This window comes from Nicotiana sylvestris, chromosome 9, assembly GCF_000393655.2.
Source record: "Nicotiana sylvestris chromosome 9, ASM39365v2, whole genome shotgun sequence".
Lineage (NCBI taxonomy): Eukaryota > Viridiplantae > Streptophyta > Magnoliopsida > Solanales > Solanaceae > Nicotiana > Nicotiana sylvestris.
In genome coordinates, this window is record NC_091065.1 from 100,488,986 (window position 1) to 100,506,957 (window position 17,972).

A 17,972-nucleotide genomic window follows, 5' to 3' on the forward strand; every position below is an offset into this window, starting at 1 on the left:
AAAGCCTATATTAGAGGTCGCATCGACCCGAAGTGTAAGAGACACTGATGCCAGCTCATATAAAAGGTCACATCGACCCAAAGCATAAGAGCCAATATCACCAGCCCACATAAAAGGTCGCATCGACCCAAAGCGTAAGAGCCACTGTCGCCAGCCCACAGAAAAGGTCGTATCGACCCAACGCATAAGAGCCTAAGGGCCAGCTTAAAATTCAAAAACTTGAGGGTCAAATGAGCTCGAGTCGATACCCGACTCGGAGACTGAACCCAAAATAGTTGACCAAACATGCCTAAGAGCACAAGCATAAGAGCTCGAACGCCGGCTTATATTAAAAGGTCGTATCGACCAAGCGCGTAAGAGCCTACGGGCCAGCCTAATGAGCCTCAAGGCCATACCACGAATCTAAGGATTCCTTTTAACTCAAAGACCAGTTCATCTGGCTAAAATCAAGGCAAAAGAAATACAAGAGAAACGAAACCGCGAGGTTTTCTTTTATACATACATGCGAAAAAATACAAGCTCCATTTATAACGTACTTTGAAAGTACTATGTACATGAACAGAAAAGGAAATCTACGTCCCCCTTGGGAACTACAGCTCGTCGGCCTCATCCTCACTATCCTCGGCATCGGACAGAAGGAATTAAGCATCATATTCTTCCGCCTTCGCCTAATTTATCTCTTCCGAAAGGTCGAAGCCTCTGGCATGAATTTCCTCGAGGGTTTCCCTCCGAGATTTACACCTCACGTACTCTTTATTTCCGCTCTCACAATCAAGTGTCCTTCTCAGCTCAGCTCTAGCATCAGCAGCGCCCTTTAAATAGACTGCCACATTCTGGTCAGCCTTAGTGCGGCTCATCATAGCCTCGGCTCGGGAATCCACAACCTCGGCCTTCGCCTTCAAAAGCTCAGAATCGATCCTTGTAATCACATTCGCTTGGACACAATCGTTTGCATGAGCATTCCGGAGTTGCACCTCGAGGGCGGAAGCCTCAGCCAAAACATCCTCCTTGGTCGCAACTTGGACATCTGCATGAGCCTTCAACTCGTTAAACTCGCACTTGACCTAGCCAACTTTGCCCCAAAGTTGTTCCAGCTCCTCCGTTTTGCTCTCCAACTGAAATATCAAAATATTAATCTCCGAAAGCGGAAGGGGGAGCATACACCGACACGAAATGCAGGTTACCTATTTTTCGAGATGGCTTTCGTAGTTCCAACTTTGACCCGCCTTGTACCGCAACTATACCAGCTCATCTTCCTTTTTCATACAAAGGAGCCTAAGGTATTTCTGCCCATCCAAAGCTTTTCGCATCCTGGCCTCACGACGAAGCAGCTCGGACTTAAGCTTGTCAAAGGGCTGCAAAAGAAAACTAAATAAGAAAGGGAGGGCGTGAAACCTAAAGAAGCCTATACCGGCTACCAAAGCTTACCATAAAGCTAAGCCGCTGAGCCTCACCAAAGGTCGAGCCTATGTCCGATGGCTTAGTTTCCCCGAAGTGCCTTCGGTAGGAGAAGAGGAAGGTGCCGCATGACCCTTGTCCCTCGAAGTACCTTCGATGGGAACGGGAAATGTTCTTTCAAAAACAGAGGCCTCTGAAGCTAGAAGATCGGCCAACTCGTCTCTTTTGAACCTCAGAGAAGGACTCGCTTCGCCGTGAGCATCCTCACACCTCGGAGACTCTTTCCATTTATTATTGATCCTCAAATCTGAGGTCGGCAATCTCTCCTCCTCCCCTAGGGGGCACGGCCTCATCTCGAAGAAACCTCCAATACCTGTGGCGGCAGAGTTAGTGCGCTAAAAAGAGAGTACCTTTTTGAGGAAACAAGCGACTAAATACCTACCATGATGCTTTGCCTCCCATATCCCTTTGGACATGTCTCGCCATTTGCACTTACCATAGGTCGAGCAAGCTGCCAGCTTACGAGACCATTCAGCCAGATTAGGGACCTCGTTCAGCAACCAAGGAATCACTAAAAAAGAATGGAATAAAAAGATGTCTTTATGGAGACCGCCTCCACTATGGACAAAGCGATAAAAATACAAGTATACCACTTACGTGTGAAATTCCATTTCTCAAGAAATGGCAAAAACTCTCAAGGGATAATATCGACTGTCCGTGCTTGAACAAAACGGATCATCTGCCCTCAGTCCTCGTCCTCTTCGTTGTTAAAGGTAGGGTACCGGGTGGATCAACGTCGCAAAGTAATCAAGCCCCGGTAATGCAGAGGTCGATATAACTTAACGAGATGGCTAAGGGTGAATTAGAGCCCGGATTAATCCGCAAAGTACCTTATCATCAGCATTATCTTCCAAAGGGATGGGTGAGCCTGCGCTAGGGTAACCTGATACCTCCTACATAATTCAAGGACGACCCTATCGGGGGGACCCAACGTAAAGGGATACGTATACACGCTCAAAAACCCCTCGACATGGGTCATGATGCTCTCCTTTGGGGAAGGTACCTACAGTACCACTCATTCTCCCCATCCGCAGTCTTTCCTAATCATCTCGAGGTGTCCCTCCCCTATTGAGGAGATGAACCTCGATGCATGCTCCCGATGCCCTTGAACATTGGGAGGTCTCTCCTCTAGACGAAGCACCTCGAGGTCATCTCACTAGATATCGGCAGTGTACCACCGACCGCAAGCGGAACAGAGGCAGAACTCTCCTCCCCTTGATGAATGGGTTTCGATGTAGCAGCCATGACTACGGTAAAATAGGAAGAGGAGGATGAAGATTTGGGCAAAGGTTGTGAGTTGAAATGACGAAAGAGCTAGCACAAAGAACAAAAGCTCTATGAGAGGGATGATTACCCACAATAGCAGAATCACCAGTTAAGAAATGAGCGAATGCATATATAAAGGAAAGCGGCGACTGTTCGCCTATCCATAAGACCAATTAGGCCTGACCGACAACACCGCTTCTTGGAAATGTACTAGTGGGACCACCCCGGGGGCCCCACTACCGTGTCGCATGAATAATATTGTCACGCGGTGCTCAGGAAATATTGAGACCCCAAGGATTTCTGCTATTACAACCATCGGCTACAAAGAAGTTATCAACCTAATCTTGAGATGGTGCCCGATCTCGAGGGTCCCGATTACTCCAAGTATGAACTCCGAAGAGCCAACATCAAAACTCGAAGGCTAACTCCGCATGAACGCTGGAATATAAAAAATTCAAAGACTTCAAGAAAAAATATTTCATGCATTGCCAAAAAATATATTTACAAGGGGCATCTTTACAAGACCTGTTTCCCCGGGAATACATACACAAAAAGAAAAAATAGAGGAAAAGGCGACGCATGCCTACTCTCCATCGTCACTGCCCTCTGAACCATCTCCAGGACCTTTGTCCAAAGCGACTAAGAGCGCCAACTCTCCCTCCGACTCTCGGGCCTCCTCGATCTCAGCTAAGAGATCGACACCTTTAGCACTAGATTCCTCCAAGGCTTGCCTCCTCTCCTTTGCACTAGCGTGAGTGACAGTCCAAATCAGCTTTTGCTCAGCCTCCACCGATATATCTCGGGCAATTTGATTCGCAGTGGTGGCGTCTCTCAGATAAGTAGCGGCTTTTTCTTCGACCTTGGACTTGGCCACAGATAGCGTAGCAATCTCTTCTTGAGCATTTTGGAGAAGACCCTGGGTCGATGCCAATTCCGAGGTCACTGCCTCATTTTGCCTCCTCCGCTCGAGGATCTCCACATTCTCCTGCCCGATCTGCAAAGGAAAAGATAAGTTAGTAAACGTCGAATTATGAGAACAACGAACAGATTTACGAATAGCAAGCTACCTGCTCAGCAAGGTCAGCCTTTTCTCGGAGCACTCCCTCCAAATTTGGCCGAAGCTCGCTTAACTCCTTCTCCTTTCGGGCAAAGGAGGCCTCCAACTCCTGCAGCCCTGAGGTGAACTTCTCGAGCTCCTTTCCACGGCATGAAAGCTCATCTTGGAGTCTGGAGAAGGCGTGATCATACATCTCCTTAGACTACAACGAAACAGAAGAGTCAGAAAAACGAGGGAAAATGCTTGAGACTAGAAAAGTATACATGAACAGCTATCACCTGCCACTGGAACTTCTTCGCTGCCTCGATAGCATTGGGAGCATCGAGATCAATGTCTTCACTAACATCATCAACGCCATCAAGGAAGTTGTCAAGCCCATCTCCCCCCTCGGGAGGACCCTCCACATTGGTAGCCTTTGGGTCCTGAGTATCCTTGAGTTCCACGTCCGAGAATCGAGGACCCAAATTAAGGCCGCCAGGGCGTCGATATTGCTAAAAGGCAAGCTCCGTCCCCGAGAAGCTCCGAGCCCGGGCCCTTTGGAACCAGCAGCAATGGTCTCCTCGGAAGGGGCTGCATCACGTCCGGCCAGAGGCTCGTGGACCGTATCCGCACCCTCCTCGAGATCCTCCGAAGCTTGAGCTCAAGTCGAATCAGCTATTCTTGACTCGGTGACCATCGGCACGGGTACCTAGGGGGCATTCATGCCCGACCTCGTCCTTTGTAACAAACAGTACTCATCATCATCATCATCATCTTTATCCCTAGTACTGGGACTTACTCTGGAAGCTAGAGCTGAGGTCCTGGCAGCAGCTCGAGGCATGTGTGATTTAGGTTTCTTTGCTGCAGGAGAATCAACAACCACCTTTTTCTTCCTCTTCTTGACCTTATCAGGCTCTAAAGTCTTCACCTCATCGTCGGGAGGCGGTCTCATCTGCACTATGTCGCCAAGGCCTGCGCTAACATAGTGGCAAAATTTATCAGCATGGAGGATACAAGGAAGAAATATAAAAATATAATATAAGTGGCAAGAAGGGTTTTACCATGATTCTTGGCCACCCACCGCGTTTTAGCCAGGTCGGGCCAGGGCCACCCGAGAAATGGGAACGAAACATCCAATCACCTAATCCATCCCGCTAGATCCTGAACCGCTTCAGGATACCAAACAATAGCAACCAAGGGGGGATCATTTTTCAGAAGAGAAGTAAGAAGACAATAAAGCATGTTCAAAGGAAAGGTACTTACGCTACGTGTTCCACTCCTCCGGGAATGGCCTCCTTTCGGCCGAGATAATATCTAAGGTCCTCATTAGGACAAACCTGCTCATCCACCCTCGATCCTTATCCTCATCAATGCTCGAGAAAAATGGCTTCTTGGACTGAGGGTGAAGATTAATCAAACCTCGATAAAGTCGAGGGCTATACAATCTAATCAAATGGTCGAGGGTAAAGGTCGCACCCTCGACCTTGTTGGAGAAGTGGTGCAACATGTATACTATTCTCCAAAAAGATGGATAGATCTAGCCAAGCATCACTCGGTACTTGTCGCAGAAGTCGAGAATGACCGGATCTATCGCTTGGGAAAAAGGGTTCGAAGAATCGACCGGACCCAAAGTGATTGGGTATGTCTATACATAAAGGAAGCCAACCTTGTAGTCCGTTATACTCTCGTTAGAACGGGGGATCTCAACCAGCACTGCCTCCTTCCATTGGCAGTCGTCCTTCACTTTTCCTATATCGGTCACGATGCTAATATACAGGGACACGTGCTCGCATCAGCCCAGTGTAGACGAGGGTCTGTCGATGGAAAAATCCTTCGTCGTGTTAAACTCGGTAGGGGTACACTGTTCAACGGTGGGTATCACTTTGGCCTTTTTGGATGTTTGAGATGAAGAGGTAGCCTCTTCTTTCCGAGGAACTGTCTTGGAAGTTCTAGCCATTGTGGTAGAAAGGCTTTTCTGAGAAAGTAGGCAGAGAATAAAGAACGGAAGAAGAAAGAATATGAAAGGGGATGGATATGGCTTTGAAAACTTGAAGATGTTATAAAAGTGTGAATTATCAAACAACTGATGCATTTATAGAAGCCATATGGGCAGCGGAAAGGACGAACCAATAGTGGTTCGTGGGCTTCTCGATAGTCGTGTTTGACGGCGACCCTTGTGCGGCTTTTGAGTTATGGTATTTAATGCTCTGATGGGCTGACGTTATGATGATGATGCTTAAGGAGTAGGAGTTCAAAATCGTTTCCTATTACTTTTCTCTAGGAAACGCGGGGATTATCTGTATACGGTATAAATTGACGGTTCGATTTTACGATCATCAAGGCATCTCGAGGATTTTCAGTGATCAATTCCGAGGGTTCTCGGTGATCGAATTCGAGGTAGCGTAAATAACGACTAGCCTCGAGGCAATGTAAATTAGTGGTCTTGGTGGATCAAGGTGAAGTTCCAAAGGCGCGTACGTATAGCTAACAAGGCCTAATGGACTAGTACAAAAACCGAATCAAGTCATTAAATGACTGTACCAGCCTCATATTTTTGTAATCAATGCATCTGTACTATTTTGGGATTCACCCTCATATATAAAGGGGATCCTTGTCATTTTGTAAACATCTGTTGCTCAATACTAAATACACAAGAACATTCTCTCTACTTTCTAACATATTCTCGTGATCTCATTACTTCATTTATTGCTTATATTTATTGTGTTATATTTATTGTTCATCATTTATCGCCTATCATTGATCAAAGTGCCATCGCCGTAGTTCTTATAAAGTGTTAGTCCTTCCTTGATCGCTCTAAGACGGCTACCCAACTCGACCTCGAGGCATTGTAATCAACGGCTCGAGGCCCGATCTCCAACTGTTCGGTTCGATTGCCATACCGTTCCTAAGCTGTAATCTTTATTTCTAACCTTTTACCTAGCATCCGTTGCTTAACAACTGGCATAAAAATAGATCACGTATTTTTAGAACCTCATAATCAAATTTAATTGTTATTACCATTTTCACGGTAAACAATTTGACCCTTGCAAAACACGATAAATAAATTGCAGACACTACAGTTATAAAAAGAGTTAAAAGAGCAATCACAATTATAGAATCTATCTATATCTATATCTATACTATATTAAAAGCACGAAGGCCTTTAGCAAAATGTCGTTTACTTTTTTTACCCTTTAAAATTAGACTTTATATTGAACAAAATTATAATTGTAATTTAATTATTTGCCTAATATTTAGGATTTTAAATTAAGAAAAATTTATTTATTAAATCTTTCTTAATTTAAACTATCTAGAAACTCCTAATATTTAGGAATCTAAATTGACTAAAATTTTACCGATATGTTTTCTTTATTTAAATCGTGTAGCTACTGTCCTCAAATTCGATCCTTTCATGTTTACATGTTTTAAATACGTTTTGAATCGTAACAAATTTTGTAAATTTTTGTCTTCGTTTAGGATTGAACACGTACGAATAATATATATTCAAAATCTTTTTTTTGTTGATTATCTTTTTGGATCATGTTAGTAGCGTTAATCCAAATTTTTTATATGTGCACAAAGAGTTTAATCTGACTTATAAATTTGCTATTTGTTAATTAAATCATTTAATCATTCATGATGGATAACACGTAAATTATATTTTATGTTAGATAATAGTTATTATCATTTAATTATATTTTGAATATTAAAACTTCAAAATTAACTAAAATTTTGCTATTAATCTTTTATTTTTAAATTACTCGGAGGAAGTTTTTAATATTTAGGAATTCCAAATAAAATAAAATTTTAACTTATATAAATTATTTTCTTATTAACATTGCATAAAAATAAATCTTTATTCAAATTCATATCCAAAGAAGAAAATCAAAATTTTAAATTCAATACATATTTATCAAGATCTAATAACAATCGTGAATATTGAATATCACAAAACTAAGTTGCACACGTTTTAATAATTTTTCTTTGACTCAAAGAATGATCGAGAATATTAAGGTATACTGTCTTCTACTTTGGTTGAAAAATTCAATCAAAATTATTATATCATCAGTTCAAATGAGATAAATGAATTTGGATATAACGACGAACAAGAAAACAAAAAACGACAAAGTCAACAAAGAATAATAAGAACTTATTGTCTGTATATATATCGTTCGCGTCATTTTACCTTTTAAATACTGAGTTTACATTGGACTACTTTGTAATTTAGATTATTTTTCTAATATCTAGGATTTTAAAATTTTAAAATATTTTGATCATTACTGCTTTTTTTATCTGAACTAGGTAAAAACTCCTCATATAACTCAAAAATATATAATCCCTAGCACAATATTTGAACTTTATAAATATTTCTAAAATGTACTACTTATCAAGTTGCCCCAATTATACCAACCACTTAATTTTCTCTTTCTCTTCTAATTTCATAATGCTTATGAATATTTGGTGATGAAATTAGTTCATTTCCTAATTTTAGTGATAAAAAAGCTAAACCTTAAGGTCTTTAAAAGAGTATCATTCCCAAACTCAAGAAAGAAAATAAGGAATGAGAAAATTAGTCCAAAAAGAGTATTAACTAACATAATCCTAAAGTTACATGATAATTTTAGTATCATTAATAATCTTCAACTTATAAGAAAAAATATTTTGGACTTTAAACGAGAGATAGAGAGACGTGGTTGATAAGCGTCAATAACACTTACAATTATGCAAATACAACGATCTAAAGTAAAATATTAGATGGATATTTTATCCCTTGAAAATAGGTTTTTATTGGATTAAATTATAATTAAATTTAAATATTTAAAATTTTGAATGAGCTAATACTAAGAATTTGAATAAAAAATAATTTTTAATTAAAAAAATAATTAACTAATAGCAAAAAAAAATTCAATTCCCTTCTTTTTAAAACTATCCTTATATGAAAAATTATTATTCAAGTTGATAAAACTCATACGGTACAAAAATTTATTGTTATAACAAAACATTGACAAAAAGTGAAACTGGAAATAAAGCAAAATCGATTATATCAAACTGGTTATGTGTAAACTTGAAGCGATAAGGATGGAATAGTAGAAGATAAAATATATTCTAAATGAGTTGTAACTTTTCTTCATTCATTCTAAAGAATGTGAATTCTCCATATCTTTTATACATTATTTCTTGTAAAATATTAACTCAACGGCGGAGGGGCAATCAAGAAAGCTATAATAATAAAGCATTCAAGGACTTATATGAGGCAGATTACGTTTTTAAAATTTTTATTTACAACTCAAACATATTATATAAATATATAAGATAGATAGATAGATAAATAAAGAGATAGAGAGATTCTTTTTCAAAATTATATATTTATAAATATAAAATATATACGCAAAGCCCGTACCATAAAACTGTATACTTATAAGTACGGATTTGTTCCAAAAAGTAATAGAGGTTAAGGACTCAAAGGTGCCACATCGAGAGGCTCAGAACATAATCAGATAGTTCCACTCTTCAATTATTTTATAGTATTTGTTTCACGGTGGTTGTATGATTATATAATGCTCAATGTTTAAATACGTGTTTTCTTCTAATGGATATGCTTATTTCCTTCTCTCGCAAGCTCTTTCCCGTTTGACCAACGTAAATTTGAAAAAGAAAATCTCACTTTATACCCATTAATTCTAAATTATTTATTCTTTATATAACGATTCAACTGGTTGTTTTGAGCTTTTGCATTTCGCTCGCCAATTCTCGGGCATGACTAGCCCCTTGTGCTGTATTATGACTTATGTAAATCGTCTGTTTTGATTTTCAGAATAATTGGAATAGATTTGGAAGAACAATTCTCAGTTTGAAACTTTAAATCTGAAAGGTTTGACCAAGTTTTGGCTTTTTAGTATTCGATCCGGGATTTGAATTTTTATGATTTGGTGAGCTCCATTAGGTGATTTTGGACTTGGGAGCGCGTTCGAAATGTATTTTGGAGGTAAGTGGTAGATTTATGCTTGAATTGGCGAAATTGGAAATTTGGTATTTTTCGGTCGGCAGTGGAAATTTTGATATCGGGGTCGGAATGAAATTCCGGAAATTAGAATAGGTCTGTTGTGTCATTTGTGACGTGTGTGCAAAATTTCAGGTCATTTGGACGAGGTTTGATAAACTTTTTGATCGAAAGCGAAAATTTGGAAGTTTTTTGAATTCTTAGGCTTGAATTCGATGATGATTTGATGTTGTTTTGAGCGTTCCGAAGGTTGGAACAAGTTTGAATGGTGTTATGGGATATGTTGACATGTTTGGTTGAGGTCCCGAGGGCCTCAGATGAGTTTCGAGTGGTTAAACAGACCAATTACATATTTGAAAAATTGCATATTTGGCTTCAAATTTGTTGCAGACTTTTGTTCTCTGCGATCGCGTATGTCTATTAAGGGAAGTTGGGAAATTTGTCTTATACGATCGTCAATTTGGGTCTGCGATCACGAAGGTCTGTGGATTTGGCTATCGCGACCGCGTGGCTAAGGTCGCGATCGCGAAGAAGGATTTGGAACGGTCGTGAGGTGAAGGATTTTGTCTACGCGATCGCGTAGTGAGGGCCGCATTCGCGATGATTGATGAGTTTGTTGTTCGTGATCGCATGTGTTGTTCCGTGATCGCGTAAGGTAAGTTGAGGGGCAGTACATTTTTGTGCTTCGCGATCGCGAGGCAATTTCCGCGATCGCGATGAAGGAAATAATTGGGCAGAATATTTAAGTTCAAAATCGAGGGTTTAAGTCCAATATCACAAAAACCATTGGAGAGCTCGAGAGAAGGTAAAATTTGAGGAAATTTTCAGTGGAGCTATTGGGATTTGGAGCATCCGGAGGTCGATTCGAGAGGGAAAAGGCATCGCAGGCTAGAGTTTGGATCGGATAGTGGTAAGTAATGATTGTAAATGTTTGTCTGAGAGTATGAATCCCCGGATTTCACATTGTTGTTGTGACGACCCGACCCGTCGTCTCGTGAGTTACCGCCCCATTTTTCCCATTTCCTATTTCTTTATGCTTCATTATTGGTGTTGGGTGTGAACAAGTTGATTTGGATTGGTTTTAGTAGGAAATGAGACACTTAGTCTCTTTAAGGAAGGTTTGTTTTGAAAAAGTCAACCGGACATTGACTTATGTGTTAGAGGGCTCGTATTTGAATCCCGATAATTCGGTTAGCTTCGGAGGATGATTTGTGACTTAGGAGTGTGATCGGAAGTAATTTTGGAGGTCCGGTGTAGAATTAGGCTTGAATTGGCGAAGTTAGTATTTTGACGAATTCCGGTTGATAGGTGAGATTTTGATTTGACGGTCGGAATGGAATTCCAAGAGTTGCTGTAGCTTCGTTATGTCATTTGTGATGTGTGTGAAAAATTTCAGGTTATTCGGACGTGGTTTGGTTGGGTTTTTGATCGAATGCGTGTTTTGGAAGTTTTAAAAGAACTTAAGCTTGGATTCGATGTAATTCAACGATTTTAGTGTTAGTTGAGGTGTTTTGATGATTGGAGCAAGTTTGGATGATGTTTTAAGACATGTTGGCATATTTGGTTAGAGTCCCGAGGGGCTCGGGTGAGTTTCGGAATGGTTTCGGGCCATTTTTAGGCCAATTTAACTTTGCTGGATTTTTGATAGCAAGGTTCAAAAATTTTGATGCGAGGAGCATAATTTGGAAGCTTATATATCGTAATCTATAAGGAATCGGAAAATATATAAGACATGAAAGTTGTAGCCCTTGTATTCTAGTTTCCCGAAATATAAACCATTCATCATTTGGATATTTGTACAGAAAGTTATAATCGATTGAATAAGGGCTAGTAAAGCTGTTTTGAAATTTCCCAGAAATTTCTGATACGAGGAGGCTAATTTGGAAGCTTATATCGCAAAATATATATGGAATCGGAAAATGTATAAAACATGAAAGTTGTAGCCTTGTATTCTAGTTTCCAGAAATATAAACCATTCATCATTTAGATATTTGTACAGAAAGTTATAATCGATTGAATAAGGGCTAGTAAAGCTGTTTTGAAATTTTCCAGAAATTTCTGATGCGAGGAGGCTAATTTGGAAGCTTATATCTAGAAATATATATGGAATCGGAAAATGTATAAAACATGATAGTTGTAGCCCTTGTATTCTAGTTTCCAGAAAGTTTAACCATTTGTCATCCGGACATTTGTACAGAAAGTTATGATCAATTGAATATGGCTGGTAAAGCTGTCTCTGGTGGACTTTTAGTGACGACTTTTAGTGACGAAACTGGACTTTTTGTGACGGGCGGACAGAAACTTAAGGACCAAAAATGGTGATTTCTTCATTTTCGTTTTGGGATTTTTGGAGCTCGGTTCTTGGGCGATTTTGAGGTGTTCTTCACGATTTCAACTCAAGTAAGTGTCCTATACTCGAAAGTGTTTATATTACATAAATCCATGGTTATTTTCATCGTTTAATTCGGATTTAAATGGAAGAAATCAAGATTTTTGCAAAATCTTCCAAAAATGAAAAATTAAGATTTAGAGATCGAGTTGTTGTCAGAATTTGATAATTTTGGTATGGTTGAACTCGTATCGGAATGGGTTGTCGGATTTTATAAGTTTCGCCGGATTCCGAGATGCGGGCCCCACAGGCGAATTTTGAGTGCCATTTCGGATTTTTAATGGAAAGTGTCGAATTCCATATGAAATTAATTCCTATAATTTTTATTGATTGAATCGAATTATTGTGGCTAGATTCGAGGCATTCGGAGGTCGATTTGATAGGAAAAGGCATTGTGGAGTAGTATTTTGCTCGGGTTTTTGCTAATTTCGAGAATTTTGGTATTTTTCGATTGTTTTGATTGGGCTTTGTTCCGTTATCATATTATGACATATTCGTTCTGATTTTGGATAGATTCGACGCACGTGGAGGCCAATTCGAGGGGCAAAGGCGTCGCGAGCTAAAGAAATAGCCGGTTCGAGGTGAGTAATTGATGTAAATGATGTCCTGAGGGTTTGAAACCCCGGAATTTCACATTGTAACGCTATATTGAGGTGACTTGCACGCCGGATAACGGGCGTGGGGTAGAGCACCATTGGGGATTGTGACTTGGTCCGTCCCGAGAGATGTTTTTACCGTGTTTTCTACTTGAACTAAATTGAGAATCATCCTTACATGGATTTAACTGTTACATTTGGGTTTCTTGACAATTATTTGAATCCTTCAGGGATTGACATCACTTTTTTCGCATACATGCATATCATTTGATCTCAGTCCAAGGTTTTTAAATACTGTTTTGCAAACTCAGCCATCTTTCTAAGATTTGAAAACTTAAATGGTATTTTTAAATGATATTTCGGGCTGAGAACTACTGTTTTACAAATGCCCAAGGGGCTTCTGATGGTTTCTGGATTGAGCATGGATCGAGCGCACCGCAACAATATTACATTGATATTGAGGCCGAGAGCCTGGTTGAGTACATTGATATTGAGGCCGAGAGCCTGGTTGATTATACTGAGATTGATATGAGGCCGAGGGTCCCAGATTTGATGCCACGAGATGGCTTGATATTGCGCTTGGGCTGTAGAAGCCCCTCCGGAGTCTGCAAACACCCCCAGTGAGCGCCGTTGACGATAAATAAATGGATGGCTCGGGCTGCACGCCACAGTGGGTACTAGAGTGTACCATCATATGCATTGCATTGCACTTATGCATTTGTTTTTATATGTTATACCTGTCTCAGTATTTGGTACTCTGACTTAATTGACTTGTTGCTTCACTATTTGTTGTTCTAAACTTCCAGTTATAGTTTACTTTGTATTTTTCCATGATTTCTTATTCTCAGCCTTTATTTATGTTTATTACTCACTGGGTTGGAGTACTCACATTACTCCATGCACCTTGTGTGCAGATCCAGGTACACTACATGCTGAGTGAGAATTTGTTTAGCTGAGCAGCAGTATCCGGGAGTATCGAGGTAGCTGCATGGCATTCACAGCCTTGATCTCTCCCATTTATCTCTATCTTTTATTTCGTATTTTTCCTAGACAGACTTGTAATAGGTGGATATTCTATAATAGAGGCTCATATTCGTGACACCGGATTCTGTTAGGCTATGGTGTGGTATTTTAATTGAACATCTGCAGATTTTATTATTAATTATACACTTGAATGAAATGACTTAGTAAATTCTCTGTGATATTTATCTATAATCTGAATAAGAATTTGGGATAATATTGTTGAATGGTCGGGCTTGCCTAGCAGTGTGTTAGGCGCCATCATGACCGGGGTTGGGGTCGTGACAAGTTGGTATCAGAGCCTAGGTTACTTGGTCTCGCGAGTCATGAGCCGGTTTAGTAGAGTCTCGCGGATCGGTATGGAGACGTCTGTATTTATCCTCGAGAGGCTGTAGTACCTTTAGGAAAACTTCACATTCTTGATTTCTTATCGTGCGTCCTTGATTCATCTTGAAAAGAAACTTTTGAAATTCCTTCCACGCGTTCGTATGCGTGCATGGGCGCTCAGTATCAGATGTGTCTTGATGGCTTGTGATTCCCCGATCGAGGGGCGAGGTGTTATCTCTGTAAGTTTATGATGGGCCAGTCTGGAGGACTTGAGGTTGGATCTTTGCCTATGGCGGGAGCGCCGAGGTGCTGATTGTGTGAACAAGTGTTTTTGAACTTATATGTTCGGTAGTGTCCATGTTAGAGGAAATTATGGTTGTGGCTATGTGATGAGTATGTTAGTACTGCGAGGCATATCTATATGATTTGGAAGCGACAAGAAGGGTTTGTTGAATGATGGAAGAACTAATAGATGCGTGAAGTCCATCGTGATTCAAGTTATAGCCCGAGTTATGGGCGTGTGAAGAATCTTTTCATGTCTCTTAGTTGGGAGTGAAGTAAATTTCATGTTGCGGTATGAGTACAGACTCAGGAAGATCAAGTGACTGCGTAATGCTTATGGCGGTCGAAGGTATACGAAAATGTTATATTGAGGCGAAGCAGGTGGGTTATCTCCCGTGAAGTGTGCTAAGGCGGTGTGATCCTCATGTGAATGACCTAAGATTGGTGTTTTGTAAAAAGGGTTTTGCGTCCTGGTTAATGATTCTTGTTCGCTCTTCAGCGTTAGTGCGACCGGTGGTTTGGAGGTACGCTCCAGATATTGTTGTGGTAGGTTGTGGGAGTGTGTCCCACGGGAAGATTATATAAGTGTGGCATGTGATCACTTGATTGATTAAAGATGTAAACCAAGTATGAAGTTTGTGATGGTGTCGTTAAATTAAAGATTCATGCCTGGAGGGCACTTGGCTTATTGGGTTGTGAACTTGGGAGGATTACTCCGATTGTGATGGTTGTTCTTGTGTGTTATGAGAAAAATGGGAGTTACTATGGACCCTTAAAAGGTTATCAGACTAGTTCAGTGTGATTAGAATCAGCTTGCAGTCGGTGGATAGATTTAATGTGAATAATGGCTCTATATCAGGCTATATGCGTGCATTTTAGTAATGCGGTCCTCATGGAAGAGTAGTTAGGTTGATGTTTCGTTGTCATATATTTCGTGTAGTAATGCATTGTGCCGTGTGAGTTGTGAGATGGCTTGAGAAATTGCTATGTGTTGAGAATCCGCGTAGGAATGACATTATATGAGCATCTTGGCTCTTGAAATTCAGACTGTACATTGCACCTCAGTTGTGCTTGAGTTTTGTAGCTTATAACGCTATATGTCCCTCAGAGATATTATTATGCACTTAGCATGCTTACAACCGATACTCGATATTTTGTTGTAATGAGCAAATTTGGCTCGATGTGCATCTCCTTATGTGAGATCTATGTGTGGATCGGGTGGCACGCTACCATGGGTATGTTATCTGGATCGGGTTGCACGCCGCAACACTGTGATGTTGAGTATAGTTTTCTATATGCTATTTTGTATGCCTTGTTTCCTATTTTCTAAGGAAAGTCCGTATTAGTGCGTGGGATTGGTAATTCCTTCCAGAGTTTGTTTTTTTTTTTTTGTATCGCATTCGAATTGGTAGCCTATTGGCATATTAGGGCATCATATGCGGCTTTTGATTTTGTCTGGGGTGGCTTATTGCCTGAGCAGTTCGTAATGGGTGAGATGAGATCATTGAATTCGAGATTAGTGCAATCTGAGTATATGAAGTAAATTAAGGGGCTAAGACCATTGTTTGGTTCATAATAAGGTGATAATTCTTGCCAGAAGTATAGACCCAATGAACTGTTGATTCGGCGGTGTTATGAATTTATACAGATCTTATCCGTCGTGTCGGTATTGTAAGAATTTGAACAAGACCTATGTATGTCATGCAGAGCATGAGATGTGTAATGATTTTTCTTCTAGATGGGATCAATGAAAGTTCTTGACTAGTTAAGTACGTAAACGTTCATGGTTCGGAAGGGAGGTGAAGTCCTCATGTTACCTTAGGATGATATGGTATATGCGATATGTTGTGAAGGATTAAGATTTGCGTGTGTAAGGTTATGGTTCAGTTCTGAATGGAAATTCATAACATTCTTAGGTAGTACGAGCAACTTTAGGTGATTAGAGGGATGAGCTTCAGATGATTAGGGTGAATGATCTTCAGATGATTAAGGAAATTGTATTTCTAATCATAGTGATTTGTAGAGGGTATATGTTTCAGAAAAAAGGCCAATGTGATTAAGTTGATGGCACTTCAATAGTATTGCAGCACTTTAAGGCTGGATCGACTGTTGATATTCGAGTTGCTTGTATGGCACATGGAAATTTTAGAGTATTTATCGTGGAATGATTGGGTATCAAAGGTGTGCATGTATTCGCACGGTGGAAACTGGAATCAGGTATGATGATTTGTGTGCCATATGGAGTTGGAGACTGGGAGTTCTCATGTACAGGCTAGGTTGTGGTGGTGGATCGTGTGTATTCGGCACCGTTTAGCGGCGATCAGGATTCAGAGGCTCGAGTGGATCTTTGTTTGCTGGTATGTCAGATTTTAGATGTGATGTAGGAATTCAGACTGGTTGTCTTAGTGTTGAGTGATTTTAAACTATTGCGCTACGGAAAATACCGAAAATGCCACGGGTTGAGTGATGAAGTGCATTGGATTATGTTCTAGTAGAGTGGTTTATATTTCAAAGGACCAGCGGACAGTTGGGAAGGATTGCTTTCTTAATTGGGCATTCGTGATGGATGCCAGTGCAAAGGTTACTATCATTAATTCAGTTCCGATGTTGGGGGACTTTTCAGATGAGTTTCATATGGCTAGGCATGTCGCCGGGCGAGGTTGTTGATTTCGGTATTAATTTGGTGCCAGGCACCGGATCGTCTGTATCCGATAGGAGTTGTAGTAGTGGAAGTTGAGCGGGATGAGTAATTGAGTGTTTCTCGGTGAATAACGTACCAGTTATTTTCTATCAGGTTTGCATGGTATGTGTTATTTGTTTCACCATGGGTGTAATGATTTGCTTTGGCTCCAGACATCAATTGAGCATGGTTGTCGATTTCAAGCATAGTGACTTGAGGTGTTTCCTGTGGAGTAGTATTTGGATAGGAACGCGCGTTGCAGCAAAGCTGTGTGGAAACATGACATTGCGGGTCAAATTTGTGTGTCATGTTTCTATGATGTGAGACAGGGTTTCAGCCTTGTGTTGTGGCAGTACTGGTGAGTTTGAGGTACAACTCTCTCAGTTGAGTCATTTTCATGAATTGAGTATGTTCGGACCGTTTCTTATCGGTCCACGTATTATGCAAGTTGTGGCTTAGGCATGTATTGATGTGTCATGTCACCTGAGTAGTGTGTTTGGTTAGAAGAGATCGTTGAAATCATTAATGAATGCGAACGGATGCGATTTCAGTATATGTGATGGGTAAATGTTGAGGTTCGTTCAAAATTTGCTATGGTAATTACCACGAGAGAAATGACTTCATGAATGGTTGACATAGGAAATGGTTATGATTTATTGCGTGTTTCCTTTATCATTAGCAGTATGTGAAAGTGTTGGAATGAGGCTTTAGTTGTTAAGAGGTTTCCTATCGATATTCGATTATTATGTGCAGCTACTGTGAATAGAAATTATCGTTCCGAGTGTCTGAGTTATGTGGTATATCAGATAATTGCACCTGATGTTGCAGGTATGGGTTATTACAGCTGGTTCAGGCTTATTCTGAGTATGGATGTGAAGTTCTAATCTTGTGTATGATTTCGGAAGGTGCAGTGTGGT